This window comes from Ceratotherium simum, chromosome 9 (genome assembly GCF_057802395.1).
Source record: "Ceratotherium simum simum isolate JZ-2026a chromosome 9, ASM5780239v1, whole genome shotgun sequence".
Lineage (NCBI taxonomy): Eukaryota > Metazoa > Chordata > Mammalia > Perissodactyla > Rhinocerotidae > Ceratotherium > Ceratotherium simum.
Genome location: NC_141908.1, coordinates 45,912,163 through 45,939,689, shown reverse-complemented (window position 1 = coordinate 45,939,689; position 27,527 = coordinate 45,912,163). Strand labels below are relative to the sequence as shown.

The 27,527-nt window shown below is 37.0% G+C and overlaps 1 protein-coding gene across 1 annotated transcript in view; it reads right to left on the bottom strand.

Annotated features, from left to right (window-relative positions):
- The window catches only part of CSRNP3 (cysteine and serine rich nuclear protein 3), a 189,099-nt gene that overhangs the window by 97,839 nt on the left and 63,733 nt on the right, over positions 1–27,527 (bottom strand). The gene's annotated exons all lie outside the window — the stretch shown is intronic.

The window sequence follows — 27,527 nt, the reverse complement described above, 5'->3', positions numbered from 1 at the left end:
TTTTCCGTGTCAGTCGAAATTTTTTAAAATAATTTTAAGCCAGGATAAGCAAGTGTGGCTAAATAGTCTAGTCTCTAAATACAATGATTTAACATCAGTCTTTATAATATTTTTTTGTAGGGTTAACATTGATTTAGAATGTTTCATGACATAAAGAAAAGTCTTTTGGTAAATTTTTCTTAACATTGAAAAAAATATTCAGATATGTTGTAAATGCCACCATTTTAATGCATTTGTTCCAAAATGCTCATGTTCATTTCCTTCTGCACACAGGAGCTCTGCTAAAGCTACAAAACCTTGGGGTATTAAAAGAAAAAGGAAAACAGAGTGTTCCTGGCTTATGTGTACCTCTGAGTTCTTAAAGATAGGTACATTCTAGCTAATATCTTTGATGATGTCATCATATTAATGTACAAGGAAATAAACAAAAGGCAGCCATTTTTTTCTTACTGCATCACTTCAAAAACAGTGAAATAAAATGGTTGCCAAATGGAAGGAAAGAATCAGCAGAAAACTAAGTTAGTTCCAAATTCTTGAGAGAGGGAGGGGGAAGGGGTGTGAAATCGGAAATAAAAACCACATATATGCAAACATGAATGTATTTAAAGAAATAATTTGCAATAAGAAAGAACTATAAATAAATACAAGGACTACAGAAATAGCTAGCAACTAAAACAAATTACCAGTAGAATAACGAGTCTCTAATGGAAAGACTAGAGTCTATAAACTTAATGTATTAAATGTAGGGCCAATTAAATTCATTAATATTGGAAAAGGCATTTAAAGGTGGACAACAAAGCTAGAAAGATCTAGAAAGAGACAGAATGATTATGAAATAGTAATAATCTTCCCAAGACAATCTACTATTGTCTTAAATGACCTTGGTGAGTTATTCTAGCATCTTATGCCTTAGTTTTCAAGTCTGCAAAACAAAAACGGAAAAGTCTTTGGAAAGCATGTCATGGAAATATACAGCAATATTTTTATACTACAATCCCTCAGTTGGCTTTAACCAAGCGTTGTCAACTAATATTTGTAAAATGACAGGAGATATAAAATTCTAATGATTGTTTAAAAGAATTTTAAAATGCATTATTCTAATAGCAGAGACAAATTTAGTAAGTAGATAGGATTTTTGGAAACAAGAGGTGATTTTTTTCTAATGCATGCAGAAAAAAAAATAAATTTAGTTAGTAATTTGAAACAAATTCATAAAATTGCCTCAGGATTAAAACAAATTACAAAATATACCCATCCTTCCAGTGAAAATTCTGGAACTCTCTGTCAGCAACATGACAAGAGAATTGCAGCAGAGTTTCTGATTCTCACGTTACACAATGAACAACGGTGCCTCTGCTTATATAACAGTTTCATCAGCCAAGAATTTTTTAAATTTGAAATTAGCAGAGAAACACAGGATCACAGCTTAAAGAAGCAAATTCTATCCAACATTAAAAAATATTTTAATTTACTTTGTAATATTAAAAGCTTTGAATCGAAAAAAATATTTTGACTCTTACTATTGACTCATTAGCTCGGTTTTTCTCTAATGACAAAGAGGCATCATAGAATAATTTTGTTTACTCCCCTCTTGTACAAAATAACCAAAGCTTGTCAGAAGTAATCCAAAATGTTTGCTGTCTAGCTCATGCAGTAATTTTGGCATAGACGTGCTAAATGGATAATCCCTTGAAAATTCTATTGCACAAAGGAAGATGGAGAAGATTTACTGATACCATCATCTATGTTTCCTGGAACTGTATTAATTGGCATGTATACCAGTACCACCTGTTGGATTTACCTTTGTTCAGGCTGGATTTTCTTGCCACGTTTCATCCTCCTTTACAACACATTCAGAGAAGTCAATAAGTTGGCCATGTCTGCCTCAAAATCCAGGACAAATTCAATTCAATTCAACAAACATTTATTGAGAGGTTATCATGTACCAAGCTCTGAAACAGTTGCTAGGGGTATAAAAATGAAATATACTATATATGAAATATACTATAGTCTCTCTAGCTAAAAAAAAAAAATTGCTGAGCATGTTACAGGAGGGTGGTAAAGTAGGAACATGTTTTTTTAAGTTTGAATATTTTACTGAGTTAACATGCATTTCATGTACAATCTATACAATCTCTTTATTTTCAATACTGTTTCCTAAAATGAGAAAGTCAGTATTGTAATTAAAAACATTTATCAAATGTCAAATATATATATGATAGCTGCGAATTCTATGCTATCCTTCTCATCAAGAGATTGAGTCTAATTTCTCTCACCTTTATTCTAAGCTAGTCTTAATGATTTGCTTCACCAATAGAGGCTGAAAAGTGATGTTCTAGAAATTCCAAGGGTAAGAAACTTCCACTTGAGCCTCTTGGAACACTCTCTCCAGTAGCCTTGAGCTGCCATGTAAGAGGATTGACTACCCCGAGGCTGCCGTGTTGGAGAAGCCACAAATAGGCACTCTGATCAACAGTCCCACAACTGAGCCCAGCACTCTGCCGTCCCTGATGCCTGACACGTGTGTAAAGCCATCTTGGACCCTCCAAACCCACCCGCCCACCAACCGGACACCATGAAGTGATAAGAATGGCTTAGCTGAGCTTTTCTCAAATTCTTGTCCTATAGAATTCATAAGATATAATAAAATGATTGCTGTTTTAAACCATTACGAATTGTGGTAGTTACTTAGCAATTGATAACTGGAACATATTTACATGTGTATGACAGAGGCAACATAATAAACCTAAAAGTACGTGAAAGGGCAGTCTGATACACATATTCAGTGAAATCATTGAATTTTGTTAATGAAATAGATGCATTTAATGAGTGCATTAAAAGAAAATACAACTTAGGAGGGTGGAAAAAGAGAAGCAAAAAAATTCAGACAGTGTCCAAAGTAAATGAGGACTGAGTTATCTAATAAGATTGTGTGTCAGGAATGGGGTTTCTGAACTAATAGGAAAGAGATGGCATAACTAGCCAAGAGAAAACAGAATTCCCAGTTGCAAAATGGTACTTTGGGAAAAGCCAGAAACAAAGGTAAGAGCTTTACTAACTATAATGAGAGGAACTTTGAGGAAATTGGGTGACAGGAGATTTAGGCATGTGTTGGGAAGCTGAAGGAGAAAAAGGAAGTCTGGGGCTCCTTCTTGGAGTGCTCTGAAGCTTGAGGTGAGGAGATTCTTGCAACATATAAGATGTTGTGAAATCACCAAGGCTTCAGAAAAAAGGTCTGGTTAAAGTGATAAATAAAAAAGACAACTTTGATAGTTGAGGAGTGGCTAGACTGGTGGAGCACTGAGACAGCGGCGGGGAGTCTGATGAAGAGGAGATGGAAAGAAACGACAAGGGCCTGAACTAAAGGTCGAAACTGAGGAATGAGGAGAAAGGGATTCATCATGAAAGAAGGAATATTTAAAATTGGTTGGATAAGCCAATCTCTGATCTCATTTATAGTTCTGTGATCTCATCTTGTTCTATGATTCAGCTACCAATTAGATCTGACAAGTAGACAGCATTACACCAGTTTTGCTAGACAGATTCAGTAATTTCACAGGTATTTTGATTTGTATTGGCCTCGGTTTGTCAATTTTCAAATATTGTGAAAAATTGCTATTATCAAATATTGTTAATGTTGTGTTTGGGAGGCTGCAAAGAACAGAAGAACAAAGAACAAAGAACAAACAACAGAACCTTCCTTAAATAAAGTATATAGTGGAGAGTATTTATATTTCTTTCTTGTCTCTGATTTCTATGTTAGGAAAAAATGTAGGGAAAAGACAAATATGTCTTAGTTCTGCAAAGATTAAAGAACAGATAATTTTGAATAATGCAAACTAAGACAAAACACACACACCCCATTACCTATTAAAGTAAACAAGACTATTGGAGTTTTATCCTTTTGCTTCTTCATTCTATCTGGATATTAGACTACCAAAGTAGCAGATGTTAAGTTAAGCGGCCGGTGAACAGCCACTAAGAATGATGCAGGTTAAATGTTAGGCATAGTGCTGTAATTGCTGCTACTGCATGCACAATGTGTACATAAATCATTTGAACGTGGCTGTAAAGAAGGCTTTATGCAAAGTTGCCCAGAGAAGAAAGTATCCAGATTTTCCCCTACCCTTCCATCTCTTTATCACCACAAAGGCATTAGAAAACAGCATTTATCAAGAGAAAAGAGTAAATGAAGCAAACCTCCTCTCTGAGAGCACAATGGATACATTTATTTCTTGGTGACCATCAAAGTTGATTATAATGATTTCTTCTCATGCTGAATTAGATGTCTAACCTGGGACAAAAAAAATATGGCGTAAAACAGCATACGCAAAAAATCAAACATAATCTGAGCAGGTAAAAAAAGAATAATTTAATAGGACCAGTGGCTTTTCCATGTCAGGGGGAAGTTGCACCATAACTAAAAGGGCTATGATGCTGCTTTTGGAGTCAAGGCACAAGAAAAAGAGTTTCCTATATTTAGTTCACCAACACAAGTCTACGAATACTTGGCTAATAGATTGAATCTATTTTGATTTGTATAACAGAGATATGCAGAACGAGCTTTGGCATCTTATTTACCTGAGTTCATTCATTCATTCATTCATTCACTCATACATTTATTCATTTTACATTCACTGAGTACTATACGCTCAGAACCTGATTCAGTTCTTTGACAGGTTGAAGAGATGAATAAGTCACAGTCTGTAAGCTAAGTGGCTCTCCATCTAGAGGTAGAGACAGATAGAAAGAGATAGTTACAGCATAATGGGATAAGTTCTAAAATTGAAGAATATATAAGAACATAAAGACAGGAGTGAACAACACTTTAAAAATAGCTAATAGTGATCAAGCACTTATTAAGACCAAAGTACTTTACTTTACATATATTAATTAACTCATATAACTACTGCAACACGCCTATGAGGTAGCTACTTTTACCATTTCCATTTCATAGATGAGACAACTGAAGCACAGACTGGTTAAGTGACTTGCCCACGTGATGGAGTCAGTATCCAAACCCAGGTAGTGGCTCTGCTGGGAACATGTTGCCTCAGGTAGTCATAGTAGGCTTCACAGAAGAGGTGACATGGAAAACAAATTTTCAGGGATGAGTAGGAGTTCTTTTATGGTAAAGAAGAAGAGTATTCAAGGCAGAAGGGCTAGACTATATACAGATTCTGAGGCATGACGAATGTATGTGTGAAGGAAACTAAAAATGTCACTGTGAAAATGGTAAGGTTATTTGATCTTGATGGGACTGTGCATTTGTAATGCTGGGATGTTTGGAACTCATCTTAGAATCAGTTTGTACTCATAGGGGGTGTTTAAGTGGCTTGATTACAACTGTGTTTTATTAGGTAACTCTGGAGAATGAATTGGAGAGAGGGCCTGGAAAAACGGAAACCAAATGAGACTGCTGAAATATCCCAGAAAAAAGTTATAAAACTCTGAATGAAGACAGTGGCAGCCCTAGGGATGGAGAGGAAAGACATTGAGGAAGTACATCAACGAATATTTAGGCTGGGAGTGCGGGAGAGGCCTGAATCCAGAATTTTTAATTTAGGAAACAGCATGGATGATGACACCTTTAACCAAGGTTAGAAATACAAGAGGAAGCTTAGATATGGAGCAGTTCAATGATAAACGTTGAACGCCTTCTGTGCACCAGGCAAGAGTATAGGTTCTAAAGATACAAAGATGCCATCTTGGCCTCTGAGTGCTCAGTGCCTGGTAGAGGAGCTCACAAACAAAATCTACTACCAAGATATACAATTCCCTCCATCACAGCTAACTTTTAAGAGTATAGAATTTCTCTCAGAGGCCTGATTAAAGGTTAAGAAAGAACAAAGAGTGACTACCTTTTTTCAAAATAAGATTTCAAATCTGGAATACCATCAATTGAACTTAATTGTGGTGCTCATATGAGAAAACTATATAAAAGTGTTATATGCAGATTAAAATCATGATCTGGACCATAAAATCCACCTCCATGCTTTCTATAAATCATACAACATGAAGAAATACAAGAAATAAATTAGATTTCTCCTTTAGGCAAATGTTTTAATGAGCTTAATCCCGTGGCTTGCTATTAATGCTAGTGACTGGCTTCTTTGAAATGAGGTATGCATTTTCTTTCTTGTTCATATAGTCAGCTTCCTGTTTAGTATTCATTATTCATGTCTATTTTTATCAAAGAGAGCTATTACATGAAACCATGATTCAAGCATGTTTGGCTCTGATTTTTATCTATGGAGGGAAAGGAATTATACACTCTGATTGTACTGGTATATGATTGTTCTATACACATGTGATCATAGTGCATATGTGTTCCTTCATATTAGAAGGTGGTGCTATTTAATTCGAGTGGTCTGGCTAAAGGACAGATATTCCTTTTACACCTGTTCCAGTTTAGAACATCAACACACCCTTGAAGAAAAACCATTAGCCTTGTAAATAAACTAGTAAAAACAAGTTTTGATCACAGTCTCAATAAATTCTATCTAGATATTCTAAGAATTTCTTATGTGAATAGCAAATCATGTGGGATTAAGAATAGAAAGAAGTGTAAACACATTTTATCTGAATATTATGATCCTTGGTAACTTGAGCTGACACCCGTGGCTACCATAGCAATTGCTACTTTTTGGAGGCCATAGCATGATTTGGATCTTTCACTCTTTAATTGCTGATAGTTATCTACAGAACATGCAATTATGATGGCTGAGACAAAATTGGGCATTATATTGCTACTGTTTCCCATCCATTCACAGTGAGGTGACTTTAATGTTGTCCACATATGTTTGTTACATAGTATTTATACAGTATTTCTTTGACCTAGGAAGTCTACGACCACATTGCTCCATTTCCCTATCACTGTAATTTATTATATTCTGTGGCCACCGTGGAACCAGGTAGCAGCAATAAATTTATAGTTGAATGGACTACAAGAAGAATGAGGCTTTGGGGCCGGCCTGGTGGCACAAGCGGTTAAGTGCGTGTGCACCGCTGCGGCAGCCCGGGGTTCGCCGGTTCGGATCCTGGGCGCGCACCGACGCACCACTTATCAGGCCATGCTGTGGCAGGCGTCCCATATAAAGTGGAGGAAGATGGGCATGGATGTTAGCCCAGGGCCAGTCTTCCTCAGCAAAAAGAGGAGGATTGGCAGATGTTAGCTCAGGGCCGATCTTCCTCACAAAAAAAAAAATAGAGAAGAATGAGGCTTTTAAATACAAAGATATTTCAAGACCACACTTATAATAAAACTTGAAATCAGCTAAACATACTTAACATATATTTATCAACATAGTAGAAAATCAGACAGCCATTAAAATCAGAATCATTATGACTATATAAAAACAATAAAAATGTTTACAAAACAATAATTAATGAAAAAATTTACCAGAAATATAAACACATATGATTACAACTAAGATGTATAGAAGACTGGGGAGGAATTAAAGGAATTATGGGCCGGCCCTGTGGCTTGGTGGTTAAGTGTGCGCGCTGCGATGCTGGTGGCCCGGGTTCGGATCCCGGGTGCGCATCGAGGCACCACTTCTCCGTTCATCCTGAGGCCGAGTCCCGCATACAGCAACTAGAAGGATGTGCAGCTACGACATACAACTATCCACTGGGGCTTTGGGGGGAAAAAAATAAAATAAATAAAATCTTAAAAAAAAAAAAAAAGGAATTAAGGGATTATGTGTGATCTCAGTATTTCAAATATATAAGCATAAAATAATTTGAAAATAGAATCAAAATCATAGCAATAGCTGTTTCTTGGACATTAGGTAATAGGTGATTTTGATTTTCGACTTGTGGCTTTTTCTATATTTTACAAGTGTTCTGTTTCCTGTTATTAATACAATGTAAAATTTAATAATATCAGAATTGTTATTATATTGAAATCAATTATGCTAAAATTAATTTAATAATAAGAAAAGCATTTGAAAATAAGAATTTGTTCAAATAATTTCAGCTGCTGTAAGTTGAAGCTTTTAGATATCAAGGAAATCCGCCTTGTGTACTCCGCCTCCACACTTCACTCTTAGGCTGGATTTGATACTGATGCGATCTTGGCTACTTGGGTCCCTAAAGACGGGATAGCTTTTGATTGATGAACGGATTCCTATTCAACGTTTTCTTCAAGCAACCACACACTATGCTGCTTTTCTAAGTTTGCTTTTGAGGTCCTACAAGGAGGTTCCCGTATCTACTCTCACTCTTTCTGTAAGTGGCAATGGACCAAAACTGGTGATTGCAGGTGGCAGAATAAGGTGTCAGTGAGTAACACTACTCTGACCTAGCTGCTGAGCCCTATATTATGATAAATTATTTTACTTGCCTGGAGGAGAGAGATTGTATTTTCACAAAAAAATGGCAAAGGCACTAGAGGGATGTGATACATGTTTAGATTGGAAGAAGATCTTGAGAATTCAAAAAAAAAAAATCTGTAGCTGGGCATTATGTAGTTCCAATTGAAATTTAACAACAGAAAAATTGGAAAGCTTGGGGTGAAAGCATCTAATTGGGACCATATTAGCGTCTTCATATTAAGTCTTCCTTATGCTTGGAGGGTGCCTGCAATGCAAAAGTCCAGCAGTGGAACTCTTGCTTTCTTGTATCCCAGAGACATCATGCTGAAGGCTTCTGAACCTAAACATACTATCACTGGGTTTTGTTATGGTTATTAATTGTATACTGAAAAAGAACCAATCATAACATAGTTGGAGAGTGTTTCCCAGGCAACAATTTGAGGGGCAACTTTTAATGTGTATTGACCAATAAATCTTTGGCTATAAATAGGAGAGTCTGAGATAGAAGCCCATTCTCAGTCCATAGCACAGTATTAACTGTAAGATGGTCCTCTGATTTCTTACACACTCTTCTTCCTTTCATCAGATGAACTCTTTCTCCCTTTTTAAGACTCAGCTTAGGGCTGGCCCCATGGCTCAGTGGTTAAGTTCCACACTCCACCTCGGCAGCCTGGGTTCAGTTCCTGGGCGCAGACCTACACCACTTGTCAGCGGCCATGTTGTGGCGGCAACCCACATATGAAAAATAGAGGAAGACTGGCAACAGATGTTAGCTCAGGACTAATCTTCCTCAAGCAAAAAGAGGAAGATTGACAACGGATGTTAGCTCAGGGTGAATCTTCCTCAGCAAAAAAAAAAAAAAAAAAAAAAATAGACAGCTTAAAAGCCTCTCTTTATAACCTATCTCCATATCATTTGTACATGGAGAGAAAAAGTCTTTCCTTTCTCTCTCTTCCATAAATTCTTCATTTATTACTCTACTATACATTTTATAACATCATACTGTTGTAATGTGTTTGCATGTCTAGAAAGTTATCAATAAACTGAGATCTCAAAGATAAAGCCTCTGCCTTATTCATATTTATATCGTTAGAGCCTACACCAAGTCTTTCACGTCAGACATGCTCAGTACTGTTGAACAAGTTCTTGCAAAAGTTTTTAAAACACAAACATAAACTGTACACAAGCTTTTAGATAGCTATCTTTAGAATGTCTGATAATGCTGATAACATGCAGGTTGTTATTTAGAGGACAGAATTATTGTTTAACACCAGCTTCCGGTTTGTGTTTTTTAGCTTGTCTAAATAAAAAACAGATGAAAGGTGGAGATATTGCACATACTTCCTCCCCCCAGCCTCTCATAACACCAGGGTTATGAGAATCGGATCAGACAGGATATCTCGCAATTTTTTTCTACTTGTAGGCATTCCACAGCTGGTAACACATTTTCAGCCTTGTTAAAAATTTCTCCAACTGATAAAACTTCTTGGGCCTTTTCCTCAAGTACCAATCATCATTACTACTCCCTCTGCCAATAATTTTTTTCTCTTCCCTCTTTTTCTTTCAAATACAGAAAAGATGTGCTTCAACTGTTCTCATATCCAAGAGCAGTCCCCGAGTTTTTGCATATGCTTATTTATGTAACACAGTCTCTTTGAAGCCACAGGTAGATTTCTTTCAGAGTGCAGACACTTGCACACCAAGGGGTGTTCAAGCTTTGCTAATGGGCCTTCACAAACATTTTCACATTTTGGATCAACATATCCGCCAAAATGTAAGCCATTTTAAGAATACTATTTCTGTCAATTCATGGCATGTACTAAATAAAATTATGTAAGATAGACTAAAGTGTCCATGTGTTAATATTACATATAGAAGAGCTTTTTCTTTTTATTCATTCAACATTAATTTCACTGGACTTTAATAGTCATTAACATAAGAAATACTTATTGAGACATTGATTGATAATAACCCCCGCCCTCTCCCCATCAAATCTACAACAGATGGACCAGAAAGAAAAAGGGTTTACGAAGTAGAAATTCCTTACTAGGTTTTTGCCTATCACAATTGTCTATTCTTTCCTCTTGAGGCAAGGAACATACTGTGCTGTGGAAAATAGTAAGATTTCAGTTTAGTTGTAGAGAATTTCGTAGCACAAAAAAGATTATAATGTGGCCTGTAGTGCAACAATTTTAACATTGGCAATAAATTCCAAGAAGAGAGAATAAATGTAATTTTATAATATTTGCAGGGAAGATAAAATCCAAATGAACAATCCATTTTGATGTAGTGAATATATTGCCAAAATTGAAATGACTTTTTGTAGAATAATAAGAACACAGAATAAACAGAAGAATTATTTCTGAGTTGGAAAAGTAAATTATTCTTGGAGAAGAAGAAAAAAGATCTCAACCCTTCTCCCTTTATAAGTGCAATTTCATATGGCCTTTTAGAGGAGTTGTGCTGCCTAACTTAAATTTATTCAACCTTTTGATGGACTTAAATTTTCTCCTGAGGTGTTTTAAACACTTTCTTTCATCCTTAAGTAGCCATGCAAGGTAGAAGGACCACTTGTAACTTTATCCCGTTTTACTGACGGGAAAAGTAAGGCATAAATATTTCAAGCGACCACTTTCCTAGCTTAGACTAATGCTCTTTTCACTCAAGTGCTCTGGCTTTTTATTATTAACTGCAGAAATGTATTTGACAAGTGATAGTCTTTAGTAACTTATATAAGGAATTAAAGTATTTCCTTTTATATGTTAGATAAATGGTAGTGTTTAAAGGGATGTTTCCTGGCCCTAAATGCACTGTGTGAAAGTAGAGAGCTATAACTAAATATAAAAATAATAGCATTTTTGGTCTAGAATGTCTAAGCTTCAGTGAGTCAAATCACAGCATGAACACTAGTGAAACAGCTTAGAGATTAAAGACCAATCACTAACAGAGTAGTTCTACAAGCCAAGTACATAAAGGGAAAACGTCTGGTTCACCATACGGACCTGCATCTCATATCTGATCGAGTAGTTAAATTAGATATTTTGACATAGATATTTTGAGCTCTGCTTTTAGATAGTACTTTATCACCTGATCACTGTGTTGCTTTCCTTCTTGTCAAAAACAGAATGATTTGAATAACTCAAGCTCAGTTTGGTAGCAAATGCTACAACATGGCAGTCAGGTTTCCGGTGGTTTGGGTGGACACTGTCAGAGGAGACGGAAGGCTGGGGGGCATAGACGGAATCACTTGGTGAGAACCATATGGCTTAAGAGTAGAGAGAAAAGAGAGCATAAAGCTTGGGTTGGCTATAGAATAACATGATAGAAAAGGATGTGGGAAAAGAGATGGATAGAGCAGGATTGTTCACAGGTAGTTACGAAGAGTGTGATTGAGGTGAGTGGTAACAAGGAGTTGTAACTACCTGATTATCTCACTACACAGGCCGGTACCACAGGTCAGTTTCAAATAAGCTTTACAGAAGTCACTGAGCAATTTCCTCTGCCTCTAGGAGCATATCTATGCTATTTAAAATTGATATTCCCATTTAAAAAATATTTTTAGTAAAGAAGTCCATTCATTTCACCATTTAACAAGGGAGAAATTTCCAGGTAAAATAATAAAAGGGTTTGTGAGCTTCCTAAGAAAAGTAAAAGGACCTAACTGTAACCTTTTGTCCTTGGATTAAGGATGAATAAAAAATGGTCTGTTAGTTTTTAAAAAGTGTTACATACAGAGTAATTCCATAATATGGGACAGATAGGAGACTAGGAAGACAACTTAAAATGTAAATTCAATATTTTTCCTATTTGCTTATAAACGTCTTAATTTAGTTATATTCCCTTAAATTCAAACATGTCAAAGCTAAATGGTGACAATCGAACCTGGTTTTCCTCATTAGTACAACTATTAGTTCTATTATACATCCTTTTTCTTTACTCGTGGATGACTCTGGGATTCATTCCAAAGAATAGTCTGCCAATAAATTATATTTTGTTCATTTAAAAAAAAAAATCAGCTTCCCAATATTTATGTTGGTCTAATGCATTTAAAAGCTGTTCAGTTAGAAAACCTAAAATAAGATGCTTAGTAAAAAGCATGTTCAGCTGATGACCATATCCTGTTTCTCCTAGCTTTTGTCTATGAGGAGGTGCATACCCTTTAGAACAAGTGATGTTAAATAAAGGTACACCTCCATCAGTAGAGATCAACAGTTGACAGACTGTATTTTTATTGTTTCTCTCACCTACACAGACCAAGCCTTATTTGTTTCTGTTACCAGAGTGATTTATTAAAGAAAGTGGCAAAAAAACAGAATTTTTTATATGTTGAAAATAATGCAATCAGAAAGAAGAAACTAAAACACTCATATTCCAATTCCCAAATGAATTGATTAACAGGCAAAATATTTTGCTTTTTCTCTCTTTGCACATTTTCTTCTTTCTCTCTCTCTTTCTCTCTTTCTCCTTCAACAGCTTCTGACACGTCACTTTACTGTAAGTTTGTGCTGTACTAATAGACCAGTTACACAAGTTTGTAGATTAGAGGCTGCGGCCCTGGAGTATGAAAATGTGCCTAGTTACTATAATGTTACATGTAGACATATGTTCTGTCATTGGGCACTATAATGCTATTATCAGTCATTTTAGAGTGTTCCCTTCAGCAATCTATGCCTTACTAGAAGATTAATGATAAGGATGATCATGCCAAAATGAATATCATTATAGGTCATCACATGTATAGCTCCCTTGTAGACACAAAGAGTTATTGGGGGGACTAAAGAACATTAGATAACTGAGTGCTTGCAAAATTAATTTTTACATTCATAGTAGATTGAGTAATAGGTAAAAATCACAGACACTTTCACACACATGCTATTACTTTTTTTTTAATTTGGTGCTTATTTATTTATTTATTGAGCTATAATGACGTATGACATTGCATAAGTTTGAGGTGTACAACATGTTGGTTTGATATATTTAAATATTTTGATATGGTTACCACTGTCATGCTGTTACTTTTTAAGTAAACAAGAGAGATCTGGTGATTTGGGTAACTGAGGTGAATATATGTATTTTCGTGTCAATATGCATGCATGTGTGTGTGCGCGTGTATATTTAAGCCATGATACAAGTGAACTTCGAGCTGTTCATCTGGACTGTTCTTGTGCTTTCAGACAACTCTTTATTAGCAATTACAAATTTAAACACTTTTCAGGTTCAGGCTGGCAATAAATTTGTATGAGCAGGTATAAGATAGTAGAAACTGTGACAATGGCAGTGAATGAGACGTGTATACCCAAGGGTGTTAAAATTCAAACTCTTAAAACTCATCATGCTGGCTAAATGAAATAACTAAGGGTTGTCATATATCCTACTCTATAAGAATTTTTCACACAACTTTTCATCTCACCTTGTGGTTTTATTTTCTTTACACTGTTAGTAGGTTAAAACAATCTATGTTAATACTTCATATTTGCATAGTATTTATTCTCAACACCCCTTAGTGATTTGTAGAAGTATTCATGCTAAGAAAAGGGGAAAACAGGCAAATTTTGATAAGAATATTAACTCTCTCTGACTATATTGACTCCATTTAGCAAACTGAAAATTAACTAAATAAGAAGCCAGCTTCCATTTTATTCACACCTCTAAACATAACATCCAACTTTAATAAATGTGGGCCCAAATAGTAAGAGAATTAAATGCAAGGCCCTAAGGGCAGAGGTTTCTAGGAATGTGCTTATAATAGAGTTTCACCTGGGATTCAATTAAATATTTAGTGAGAGCGGCTGAAAGAAAGGCGCTGTGCCGAAAGCTGTGGGGGAGACAGAGATGAATACGACACAGTTCTTGTCCTCTAGAATGTCATGATTGATGGCAGCCAACACATTTAACTTAGAGTGTGGGGTGTATGTGGCGGTGGGGGGGCTCCCTCCTCTTTCTCCTCTAGCTACAATTCCGTTTATATTTGCACAATCCTATCACTCTTTCCCCCAGTTTCATAGGATGAAGTATCCTTTTTCCTTTTTGCGGCCAGAACCTCTACATGTGCCTTTTATCCCATCTTCTTCCTCTCTCTTGTCAGACATTATACTATAAATCAGTAGTCAACAAGTTTTTTCTGTAATAGGCCACATAGCAAATATTGTAGGCTTTTGCGAGACGTATGGCCGCTGTCACAACTAGCCAGTTGTTGCTGGAATGCGAAAGCAGCTGTAGGCAATACATAAGCAAATGGATGTGTCTGTGTTTCAATAAAACTTTACATATGGACATGGTAATTTGAATTTCACAAAACTATGTGTCATGAAATGTTTTTTCTTTTTCTTTTTTCAATCGTTTAAAAATGTGAAACCATTCTTTGGTTGAGGGCCATATAAAAAGAGGTCGTGAGCCAAATTCGCCACAGTTTGCTGACCTCTGCTATAAACAATAGCCATTCTTCCACATCTCCAATCCTTCCTTTTCTGCTTTCTTCTCCTAAGCCTATAATCACACTAAGGAGCATATTAAAAATATTTAGCCATGACTCTGGATTCTAACCAACTAGAATAGATAAACCAGCCAATCAGATCTGGTATCAGCTATAAACAACTAGTGGATAATCTTGGTGTGCACAGGCTAAATACCAGCCCAGATCACACCTCATCTCATTTGAAAAACAAAACAAACAAAGCTCTCCTTCATTGCCATCTTCTCTCCTCTTTATACTCACTGTTTTTGAAAGTTATTCTAATTTGTCATCTCTCATCCATTCTTCAAGGCATCTGCTCCCATCGTTCCTTTAAAACCGATCTTTCCAGAAAAAACTTTCCTATTCTCATTTTTTCAGCCCTTTTTAAAAGTCTTCTGTTTCTGTCACTTGGATTAAATTCCCCTAGTCATCTTCCACCTCTCTGACTTTTGATTCTTGATTGCTATGGCAGGTTCCTCTTCATCCAGCTGTCGCTCCTGCAACCGTTCCCACTTGGTATTCTCCGGAGTTCTCAACTCACTGCTTCTTGTTCCCCGTTCTTCTTAGCTTGACAGTCTGAGGCATTCTCAGGGTTTGATTTTCACTTTTATATAGATGACCTTCATGTCTATGCCTCCAACCTTGACATCTGTCTAGACCTTCAGATTCATTTCACCACTTGGATTTCCCTGAGGCATCTCGAAGTCAGTGTATCAAACAATGAACCTATAGTCCTTCCCACCAGACACCTTTCTCTCACATCCCATATCTTAGTCCAGCAACACCAGTCCTGTTGCTGAAGCAAGAAAAATGGAATCATCCTCAATGCTTTCCTGCCCTCACTCATTGTTCTACTTAATTAAGAACTAAGAATCACTGACTTTTCCTACAAATGCTTCTTCATTCTGCCTCTTCAGTGGCATCCCTGCTACTACTGTCTTAGTCCTGGCCTTCTTTGCTTAGCTGGACAATTGCACTAGTCTAGTAACTGGTCTCTCTCCAGGAGGGCCATTTAAAACACAAATGTAATCAGTGAACTCCCCTGCTAAACTCCTGAGTGACTCACTATCAGGATACTTAGCATGGCACGAAGATCCTCTACCATCTGGACTCTGCTTCCTGCTTCAACCTTATCTCCTAAGTGTTTCTTTTATTCCCTAGTAATAGGGACCTGAACATAAAATACGACTATGTACCTTCATGTCTTTGCACATGCTATTCTGATCACCTAAAATATCTCCTCTTTTCTTCATCTGGCTATGCCTACTCATCTATTAAGAATCAGCCTCTGAATTCATAAAACTGGTTGAAGACCCTCTCTTCGTTGTTTCCATTTTATTTACCAAATTGTATTGAAAGTACACCTTCTCTCTTCTGTAACCACCCCAGCTTCACCGTGAATGAGTAAAACACGTATGGTTAGTCATTGCCACTCCAGCTCCTACTCCAGTATCTGGTAAACAGGCATAGGGGAAGAGTACTTAGCAAGCCACAGGAGTCAGACTGCCTGGGTTCCATTCCCAGAAACACAGCTCACTTGCTCTATGGTTTTGGGCTTCTACTTTCTAAGTCTCATCTTTAAAATGGAAACTCAATTCATTCATGAAAAAATATTTATTGAACATACACTCTGTTTCAGACATTCTTCTAGGCACAGAAAAAATTCCTCACCCTCACGCAACTTTTGTTCTAGTGGAAGTAGGGGAAGAAGAAGACAAAGAAAACAAATAGGTAAAAAGAAAATAACTAAATAAAATACACAGTATATCACATGGTGGTAAGTGCACAGGGGATAGGGAGTGAAGTTTTGGGATGTGGGAGGTGGTTGGCAAGTTTTAAATAGAGTGATTAAGGAAGGCCTCACTGAGAAGTGATGTTTGAGCAAAGGCCTGAAGGAGGTGAGGAAGTGAACCTTGAGAATATCTGGGATGAAAAGAATTCCAGAAGAAATAAATAGCAATGCAAAGGATCTGGCATGCTCAAGGAATAACGAGGAGGCAAGAGTGTTGGAGAAGAGTGAGCAAGGGAGGGAATGAGGTGGAGAGAAGGTCAGAGATGTGGGTGAGGGGGTCGGGAAGTCAGAAGAGCAGCAAACGGTGTTGTCATTTGAGGCCTGTTGTAAGGACTTTGACTTTTACTCTGAGTGAATTAGAGTCACTGGACAGTCCTGAGCAGAGGAGTGAATGATCTGAATAAGGTTAAAGATGATTGGTTGCTGTGTTAAAAATACGCTGTAGGAGAGCAAGGGTAGAAAGAGGGGCTAGTTAGGAGGCTGTTATAATACAATCGTGTGTCACTTAACATTCTGATAAATGGATGTTGGGTGAGGGAAAAGAAAGGAGACAGATCTTGACTCCAAGGATTCTCATTGTGCAAGTACAAGGAGAGCGTTAGCACATTCCTGGGAAAGCCTGCAAAAGTTTTCCAGGGGATGGCTAAGAACAGGAGTTCAGGAGAGGTCAAATTAACTTTGAGATGTCTATTATATATTCAAGTGGAGATGTCAAATAGGTAATTCTATCTATCTATCTATCTATCTATCTATCTATCTATCTATCTATCCATATGAGTTGAAGTTCATGGAAGGAATTTAAGCTAAAGATAAAAATTCTCCAGTGAACAAGTGATATTTAAAACCTCTAGACTATAGATAGAGAGGGGAAGCAGTCTGAAGACTGAGTGCCGTGCACTCCAACGTTTAGTGATTGGGGAAATGAGGAAGAACCAGCAAAGGAAACTGAGAAGCAGCAGCAAACACCGTAAGAGGAAAACCAAGAAAGTGTGGTTTCCTGGCAGCAAAGCAAAGAAAGTTAAAAAAATAAAATAAAATAGGGCAACGTGCAGGATCACCTCTCTCAAAAGCTACTGATGGGTCAAGTAACTGGAAGACTGAGAATTTACAATTAGATTTAGAAACACAGAGGGCACTGTGACCTTGACATGTAGTTTTGATGAAGTGGTAGAGGCAATGCTTGACCTGAGAGTGTAAATAGCTTTTTTAAGGAGTCTTGCTAAGGTGTGGGTAGAAATAGACCAGTAGACAGAAGATGATGTGAGAGAAAAGGGACTTTTCATTTTTAAACAAAAAAATATAGAGGCCGGCTTGGTGGTGCAAGCGGTTAGGTGCGCGTGCTCCACTGGGGCGGCCAGGGGTTCGCCGGTTCGGATCCCGGGCATGCACCAACGGACCGCTTGGCAAGCCATGCTGTGGTAGCGTCCCATATAAAGTGGAGGAAGATGGGCATGGATGTTAGCCAACGGCCAGTCTTCCTCAGCAAAAAGAGGAGGATTGGCGGATGTTAGCTCAGGGCTGATCTTCCTCACAGAAAAAATATACGTATATATACTTATATGCTGATAGAAAAGATATAATAGAGGGAGATATCGATGATATAGGAGAGAGGGGTATCTACTGGACCAATATCTTTGGGTAGGCAACAAGGAATGAGATCTAGTGCACAAGTTGAGTATCTGACCTTGGACAGGAACATAAACAGTTCATGCATAGTGACAAATAGAAGGAAGAGATATGGGGGAGAGCCTACAAAAGTTCTCTTCTGCTGCTATTTTCTCCGTGAAATAGGAAACAAGATCATGAGCTGATCATGAGGATGGTGAAGGGAGGTGTTGGAGTTTTGTTGTAGGAAAAGAAAGATCGCCTTCTGGATAGTGAGGGATTGAGTGACCTGGGAAGTGAGACAGGATTAGTGGCTACCACCAAGGCTCGGCTGAAATTAGTGGTTATGAATTTAAATAGAAATAAATCAGCATAGTTGTGCATTTTTCTCCAGCCATGTTCAGCTGGAAATAGGTGTGAAATAGGCAGTGTTAGATTGAACCTGGGCCGGGGTCATTCCAGGCATGTACTTTAAAGCAGGAGAGATGGGCAAAGGGAGTTGAGGGTAAATTTAATGAAGTGATCACAATAATGGGCCATGGAATCCAGTTTATTTTAGGAAGAAAGGAAGATATGAGTGAAAAGGTGGTGAGATCAATACATGGTAGGTCTCAGTGGGGTTGAAGAATCATAAGAATCAGATTACTAGAAGGAGAGAGCTAGAAAGATAGGAGGTAGTAGGTGGAGAATGGGCTTTTTGAGATTGACAAAATGAAAAGCTTCCAAATATTGGTTACAAAATTTGTATGGATGCACACAGGAGGAAAGTGAAAAATAACACTACTGGAGAAGATAGTCACAAAACTACCTCTGGAAGGCTCATCTACATGGACATTGATATAATCAAGAATTGTGAAGGTGTGATGTTAAGGAGAGTAACAGAGAGGCAAGAGTAAAACTCTTCAGGGAAGGAGGGGGTGATATGGGCCTGTGGATGACTGTATAGGAAGATAATGATAGTTCATACCTTTCAAGTTGCTGAGGATTAAAGAAGATGTGAATATAAATGATTATCAGGGTACTAGTCCATGGCGAACTCAATAAATATTAACTTTTATTATCCTACTGCCTCCATTGCCGACAACTATGTTGCCAACACCAAAGCATATAACACCTTAATACTGACTGATGGGGGATGAGTTTTGGCTGATTGGCTGGTTTTCTTTTTTTTTTTTTAAAGATTTTATTTATTTATTTTTCCCCCAACGCCCCAGTAGATAGTTGTATGTCATGGCTGCACATCCTTCTAGTTGCTGTATGTGGGACGCGGCCTCAGCATGGCCGGAGAAGCGGCGCGTCGGTGCGAGCCCGGGATCCGAACCTGGGCCGCCAGCAGCAGAGCGCGCGCACTTAACCGCTAAGCCACGGGGCCGGCCCTGATTGGCTGGTTTTCTATCCAGGTTACTGATCAGGATGGCTGCAGGGGTCTGAAGGGGGTGGGCTTAAGAGCACCAGGAAGTAGAATTCCTGTGATGAGACAATTTTGGTATACAATACACTTATATTACTCAGGAATTCCATAAAATTATAATTTACCTATTTGTAGAAAAACTAATAGCTTTTTCTCTTTTAATTATATTTCCACTTGACCCACTCTGGCCAATACGCTTATAAATGAAAGGTATGGGGCAAGAAAATTGATCAGAGATTTTATGTCAGAACACTGGCCTTCCCAGCTATGTGAGTTCTCCATCTTTTGGAGGATGGTATTCTTCATAAGTCTTCATAAACCAAGGATGTAGGCTCTCTTTTTGATTTATCAACATGTCATGAGAATTAACAGGCTAGATTCTTCATTGAAAATAAATATGAATGCTTTTTCACACTTTTCATATTTATTGGATTTCTGTATTTCTTTAGCAACTCTTAAAATGTTCTCTGAAGATTTCCTTCTATGTATCTGGCTCATTTGAGAACAGGTTGACATTACAGTCTAAACTTGTATGGAGTTCTGAGCTGTTCTTTTTGGAATAATCTACATATTCCTGTTTTGCTACCAGATCCAGAGTGGTAACCTAATATTTTATGATACAGTCATTGAGTTTGCAAATCAGCACTCTAGTGAACATAATTTTTACTTTGTTATGAAGTGCTACCATTCAGATTCCTCTGGGAATACAGCTTTGTTCTGCTACCTGCTCTCTATTTTAGCAATGAACAGCTAGAATTAGAAAGGAATAGCTACTATCAAGATCTGCAGGGGCTTTTGAAACTGACTTCTGCCATTGCTGGATACACATGAGAGTTTTTAATGTGTAATTTCTCCATCTCCACTTGTGATTTAGCACTTAGGGACAAGAGAGAAAGAGAAAGATGGGTGGCAGACTAACAGACAGCAGGAGTTCCCACTATTCACTTGGGTATTGGGAGATACTACAAGATTTTGGAGGAAATAGATAAAGCGTTATGGAAATAAGGTAAGAAGGATACTTCATTTTCTCTTAGTGGGAACTTTTAAAATGTCTGTTTCAACATTCTTTTATAGAGTTCACGTTGGGGTGGGGAGAACCCATAATGGTGTGTCTATCCTAGAGCTCTGAGTAGAGATGGAATGACTGGGGGTATTACCCTGATCTAGCAAGTGTGAAACATGAGCTTCAACACTCCATGTGGGAATGACCTTGGAATTACATTTAAAGCTCAGGCAGATTTGGAATCAAAGAATGAAGCATAGGAAGGGACTATGAAAGCTGTCTACTGTCTAGCTCTGGCAGCAGATGATAGAAAGAGTTAAGAGAAGGTGGATATGAAAGATCAGCTTCAGAGGTGAAAGAAAAGAAATCTTCAGGAGATGAGGTGGAGAAAGTGAGATTATGTGATAAAACTAAAAATGGAGGAAACTGTGTTTAAGGAAAAGCTGACCACTGTTATTTTATCAAACAGCTGGTCTTGTCAGAGCCCTGAATCCAGTGCACAACAACTGAAGAGAAAACCTTACTCACCTACAGAGTGATGGTGGCCTCCTAAGACATAGCCAGTGAACATGAGCTGGAGATGGAGGGACAAAGTAGGACAGCAAGGAATGGGGAAGATTCAGAATAGCTTGGACCAAATTTCTCCTGTGAAAATTTATCTATGTTACTTTAAATATAGAAACTTAAAAGAACTTGTGCCTTGACAGTGTTCTAGAAAACAAAGATGGATGAATCTTCATTGCTACTCAGCAAATGAAGACTTTTTTGGTTTGTTCTGTCGTCAACAGGAACAATGTAAGCACATTTTAGTTCACATTTATGTGAAACATAAAGCATGTTAGAACAGCTAGAATTTATTTGTCCCAGGAAGACAATGAGTCTTAGCTAATTCTAAACTGTTGGCACTTAATTGAGCTGTTAATACCATTTCCACTCTATTCAAAATAAATTGTCCACTCTGTTCCCCTTGATTTTTTCTTTCCCCCACAGGACCCCATCGTAATTCATTCACAGGCTCACTGATATATTGAATTGCTGTCTAAAATAAGGCCTTATTTGCAATAATATTCTACAATATCAAAGTAACATTTTCCTTCTTTCAGTTGGCATCCATTTCTTTCTCTCTCTTTTTTTTGTTCGTGCATTGCCAGTGACATTTGAAAATTTGGTGAGTTTTTATTAATGTCTTTGTTTTTGCCCTCAAATCATTAACAATGATCAGCATGGTCTGGGAAGAATGTTTATCATTTTACTACGTCTTGAATTCCTTGCTAAGGCTAGGGTTATTTAGCCAGATCTTAGAATATTCAAAGTCCTACACGTATAACAGCAATTTAATTGCTAAAGCCTTGATATGCTTCCCAGTCTAAAATGTTATATGATTCCTCAGAGAACAGGGACAGACTACAGGAAAACCATGGGCTGGGCTGATCATTTTTTTTTCCCTCTGCACATTTCCAAGGTCATTTTGATGATTATCTCTAGACGTCAATACAAATGTGAGAGTACACATCATTTGTACCACATGGACTACGGAAAGACAGAAAGCTCCTTTAGGCTGCCATAACAATGAATCTTCATTGTTCTCTAGAGACTGCGTGGCCTTGCAGGGGGGTTTAATGGGTAGAAAAAATACTGTCTCTATCTCCTTGTCATGCTGGGCTGTGTCATATTTCCCACCCCTTCAATTCTTCCCAGTTTGAGTCCCAGTGAACAGATGTGTCTTTCAGCAATTTTGTGAAGATTTAAATGGAATAACATAGAAGAAAAATGTAACAGCTCATTGAGAACAATAATGTTACATGTAATTGAGAGCTACCACATTTAAGTTTAAATTAAGGTTGAGTAAGTAACTAGGGTATATTTCCTAAGACAATCAAAAAATTGACTGAAACACAGCTCTTTCTATATCAGCCTAGTTTCATAAGCAGACAGTTGCTATTTACTTGGATTAATTGACTATAGGTATAAACTTTCAAATTGGTCTCTTAAATTTAAATTTACATTTATTGCCCTGACTTGCAACTCTCTCAGTTAAATGAATAGATTTTAGCAGTGAATCTTGGAAAAGATATCATATTTTCACCCTGAAAAATTGACAACCATTTCTGGTCCTTACCAGATTTAATAGGGTTCTGAGGTGTAGATTTTGAAACAGCATAGACTCTATTAGCACAGATTATAAATAGAATCATTTTCATAATATGAAACACCAGCTCAAAATTATTCCTTCAAGGCCTTTCAGGCAATTTCAATATAGCTAAGGGTAGATTAGGTAGTCACATTCAAAGAATTCAAAAATTCAAAAGCAGTTTCTTTTAAGTAACCCATAAAGCATTTACTACTTAAAAAAAATCATAGACATTACCTCAGAAAAACAATTAAAAAAAAAAAAAGTTAAAAGGATAGGAAAGTAAGGAGTGGGAAACTATTTTTAAAAGCTAATTCCCATTTTATTTAGATTGGAATAGAAATTCCTAAAGGAGTAGTTCTGAAAAATGCCACAAATATGGATAGTATTAATTTTTGACATAATTCTGGCTAAACCTTCTATTTAAAGACTATTCTGTCAACAATAGATTCTTCACAAAAATTTTGTGATATCATGATTAAATTTGCCACTTAAATGTCACCAAAAAAAAAAAAAAAAAACCAAGGCTACTGGTAGGTTTCATGTGCCTGCTCACGTTTACACTTCTCTTAATTTTTAGGACATAATGATTTCCAGACAATTTAGACTCCCTTTGCTTAAAAATAATAAATGTAAATTCTTGTTTGCCATCTTTGTGATAAGACAAAGACTTCTGCTTATAAATAAATAAGGTAAAAATAACATTATTTTTTATATAAATCTAGCTATAAGATGAATGTAATTATATGGAGGACTTTGGATAATTCAAATTCAAATCATATTTATTGGGCCCTTTCCCATGTCAGGCAGAACTGCCATTTACTCCTCAGAGGATCTTAAAGAAGTATGTATTACTAATCCCATTTTACAGCTCAGGGGGAGTGAAGTAGTTTTTAATGTCAGACTATTAGTGAATGGCAGAAATGGAAATCTAATCATGTCTTCAAATCCCAAGGCTATGTTTTATCCGTGATACTTCAAGAAAAGTAAAATTCTGTGATTATTACCAGAGTATATTTTGAGGGAACTTCCCCTTCACCATTGCTTACTTATTGCTTAAGTAAGCCTTCTACATGGGTCTGAATGCCAAAATAATAAGGCAGTTTTTGAGAAAGTAATTTAGCAAACCAAAAAATTAGCTTGAGCAGGGGCAGGGTAGAGCAGAATCTTTTGAGTCCACACCATACTTTTTCATGTATTTGCATGCTTTACCACGAGTATGCATTATTTTCACAATAAAAACACAATAAATTAAAATTTAAAGTAATACTTAGGTTTCAAAACAACATCTGTGATCTGTTGTCACTTTTGTAAAATGGTACACTACAAAACCATGTAAAGTGTATATATGTACCCAAATGTTAATAGTGGGTACCTCTAGGTCATCAGCGTAAGTGATTTTAACTTTTTTCTTAGTAGTGTTCTTAATAGTTTTTTAAATAGTTCTCTGTACACTTGGATCTTTTTTTTCTTACCATTATCATGATTTACTTTTATAGTCAAGAAAAAATATCCAAAATAAGAAATAGTTTCCATTTTGAAAATAATGACCTGCACATATACTGTTATTTTTTGGGTGGAATTTGGGTACCCTCTGGAATATTTCAGTAAAAGCTAAAAGGAGAACTCATTGAGAAACTGGGCATATTGTGAATTCTATGCAGATACTTAATAGAAAAAAGAAATACCAACTGCCAATATACATATGAAAAGATATTCAACCTCTCTAATAATCAGGGAAATGCAAATTAAAACTCAGAGATACCAATAAAACACACACACACCAGATTGGCAGATTTTAAGACTGATGATATACAGTGTTGGCAACGGGCTGTGATGGCAGGCTTTTGCCTACATCATTGGGGAACAGCTTTTTTGTGTAGTAATTTGGCATTATCTGTCAAAATTTTTGAATGCACAAAACTTTTGACCAGTAATTCTACATCTAGGAACATATTCTCTGGAAATACATAGGTGCTTATTGTAGCACTATTTGTCATAGTGAAAATTTGAAAATAATTTCAAATATCCTTCCATATGGAAATAGTTGAATAATGACACATTTATAATATGGGATGCTCTGCAGATGTAAAAATTAGTGCAGTTCATCAGAATGTTCCAAAGCAGAGAACACCAAGACAACATTTTTTACTGTACACAGAAAAAGCCTTAAAAGGAAACAGTCAGTATTGACTGTGCTCACCAACTAGGAGGGGAGTAAATTAGAGCGAGATATAGAAGAAATTTTCACTTTTTACTTAATATATTTAATATTATTTGAAAAGATTTTCAAATTAAGAAAAAAAATCAGAACATAGCTAAAATTGACTTAAACTTTGTACTTTTCTCTAAGTCAGTAGGAATTCCATCTTTGAAAAGAGCACCAGTAATCTATTTTCTGCTCTGTGATGTTTTCCAGGGTCCCAAATTATGGATGGATTTCAATACTATAAGCTCTTCTCTTCCCCTACCTCCCCCTAGGTAATAAAAATAGTATCTATCATAGAAAGCAATCCGGCTACACATTATGTTAGTTGAGGGAGATTCTCTGAATTCATTCAAATGTGCTTCTACATTTCTTAAAAGTCTATTAATTAAAGATACTCTTTAAGCCAAGATAAAACATTTATTAAACAGTTCTGAATTTATGTGTTGAAGAAACTGCTTAGAATGAATCTGATTCAAAGAAAACATTGCATTAGGTTTTTGGGTAATATTTGTGTGCAGGGTACTAGTATTGCAAGAGAGAGAGAGATTTGTGAAGCAGAGGATTGAGTGGAAAGAGCAGGGAGTCAGACAGATCCAGGATGAGTCCAGGTCTTTCACTTCACATTGTGATTTCAGGCAAGATACTTAACATCTCTGAGCCTCAGTTTCCTCATCTATAAAATGGGATTAATTATAATATCTTACTACATAAATGCAAATCTTACCACATCATTGGCATCCAATACATATTATTTTTATGTTGGTTCAGAATTATACAGTATTTATCAAATCACCCAAGGTAGACTATTTTTCAAATATTGCATTTCACTTGAAATCACCAATTATAGATTCTTGGATCCATTTATCTCTTTAAGATTAATAATGTTCATTCTTTAATTTAAAAAGTAATAAATGTTAATTATGCTAAATTTAAGAAATACAAATAAAAGAGAAGAAAATAAAATATCTCTTTCACCTAATCAGTGAATTAGAAAATATTTATTAAGTACCTAGTTCATGTGCCAGGACCCGTCCTAGGCACCAGGCACACAGGGTAGATAAGACAGATATGGTCCCCATCCTCATGGCCCTTGGTTAAGAATTCATAACGTAGAAAGAAGTGACAATAACCCCAGACATCTATCCACCTCCACCCTGAATCTTATACTCTGAACTATTTATAATGACCCTGCCATTATACAGTGTCAAAGTATATTTTGATTTCTTCGATACGCTCCTTTTCCTTATTGTCTAGATCCCATCCCATCTTGCTTGCACAAGGACACTGAGCCAGCAATTCTTTCCTTCTCCCACGTCATTAATTTTTTCACTCTCCACTCGATTATTCTCACATAAACATGCCATTATTTCTCCAATTTAAAAAAATTACAATCTTCTCCGGACACAACTTCCCCTCCAGTTAGTGCCCCCTTTCTTTGTTCCCTTTTGTGGCAAAACTCTTTGAAATAATTGTCTACAAACACTCTAAATCTTCTCCACCCGTTCTCTCTTAAATCCACTTAAATTAGGCTTTAATCTCACCAGCCCACTAAAACTGCTCTCATCAAGGCCATCGGTGGTCTCCACCATATTATAGGCAATGGCCAAATTCTCCATCTGCCTTTGATTTGACCCATCAGAAGCAAGTGGCACAGCTAATCACTTCCTTCTCACTGATGCACATTCTTCACTGTGCCTGTGCGTGTGGCCCACGGGACCACATCTTTTGGGTTTCCTCCTACTTCACGGATTGGTCCTTCTCAGTCTCATTTGCTGGTCCTCCTCTTCTCCCCAACCTCCAAATTGGAGACGGTCAGGTCTCAGTTGTTGGCCCTTTTCTCTATTTACATTTACTGCCTTTGTGATCTCATGCTCTCTTACAGTTTTACATATCCTGAAGATTCCCAAACCTGTACAGTCTGTCCAGACTGTTCTCCTGAACTCCATGCCCCAACATCTGTCTCTTCAGTATCTCCACTTGAATATATAATGGATATTTTAAACTTACTGTATCCTCACCTGAACTTCTGATTTTCCGCTCAATCCTGTTATCCATGGTCTTCTCCATCTCTAATGATCATATTTTGATCGCAGTTGCTCCATTATCCCGTCTCTTCTCTTTTTCTAGCACCTCGCAACCTGTCAATAAATCCTATTGGAACTACCTTCAAAATAGACCCCAAACTAGACCACTTCTTACACGTTCACGGCTCTCACCCTGGTCCACGCCTCCTAAGAGGTCTCCCTTTTTCTGCCTTTTTTCTCTTTTACAGTTGATGTTTAACACAGCAGCCTGGTAGATCCTTTTACATATCGAAGTCAGCTCATGTCACCCTCTTCTCAAAACCCTCCAAAGACTCCTCCATTTACCCAGAGTAATAAAGTCTTTCATTAGCCAAAATGGCCCATATAAACAGGCCCCCTTTACTTCACTGACTTTATCACCTACAACTCTTTCCTTAGTTATGCTTCTTAATTATTTCTGCCACCCCTGGCCTCATTGTTGTACTTTGAAATGGGAGCTCCCTCCTGCCTGAGGGCCTCTGTTCTGGTTGTCCCCTCTGCCTGGAACACTATTGCCCCAGGTAACCCTTGGCTACCTCCT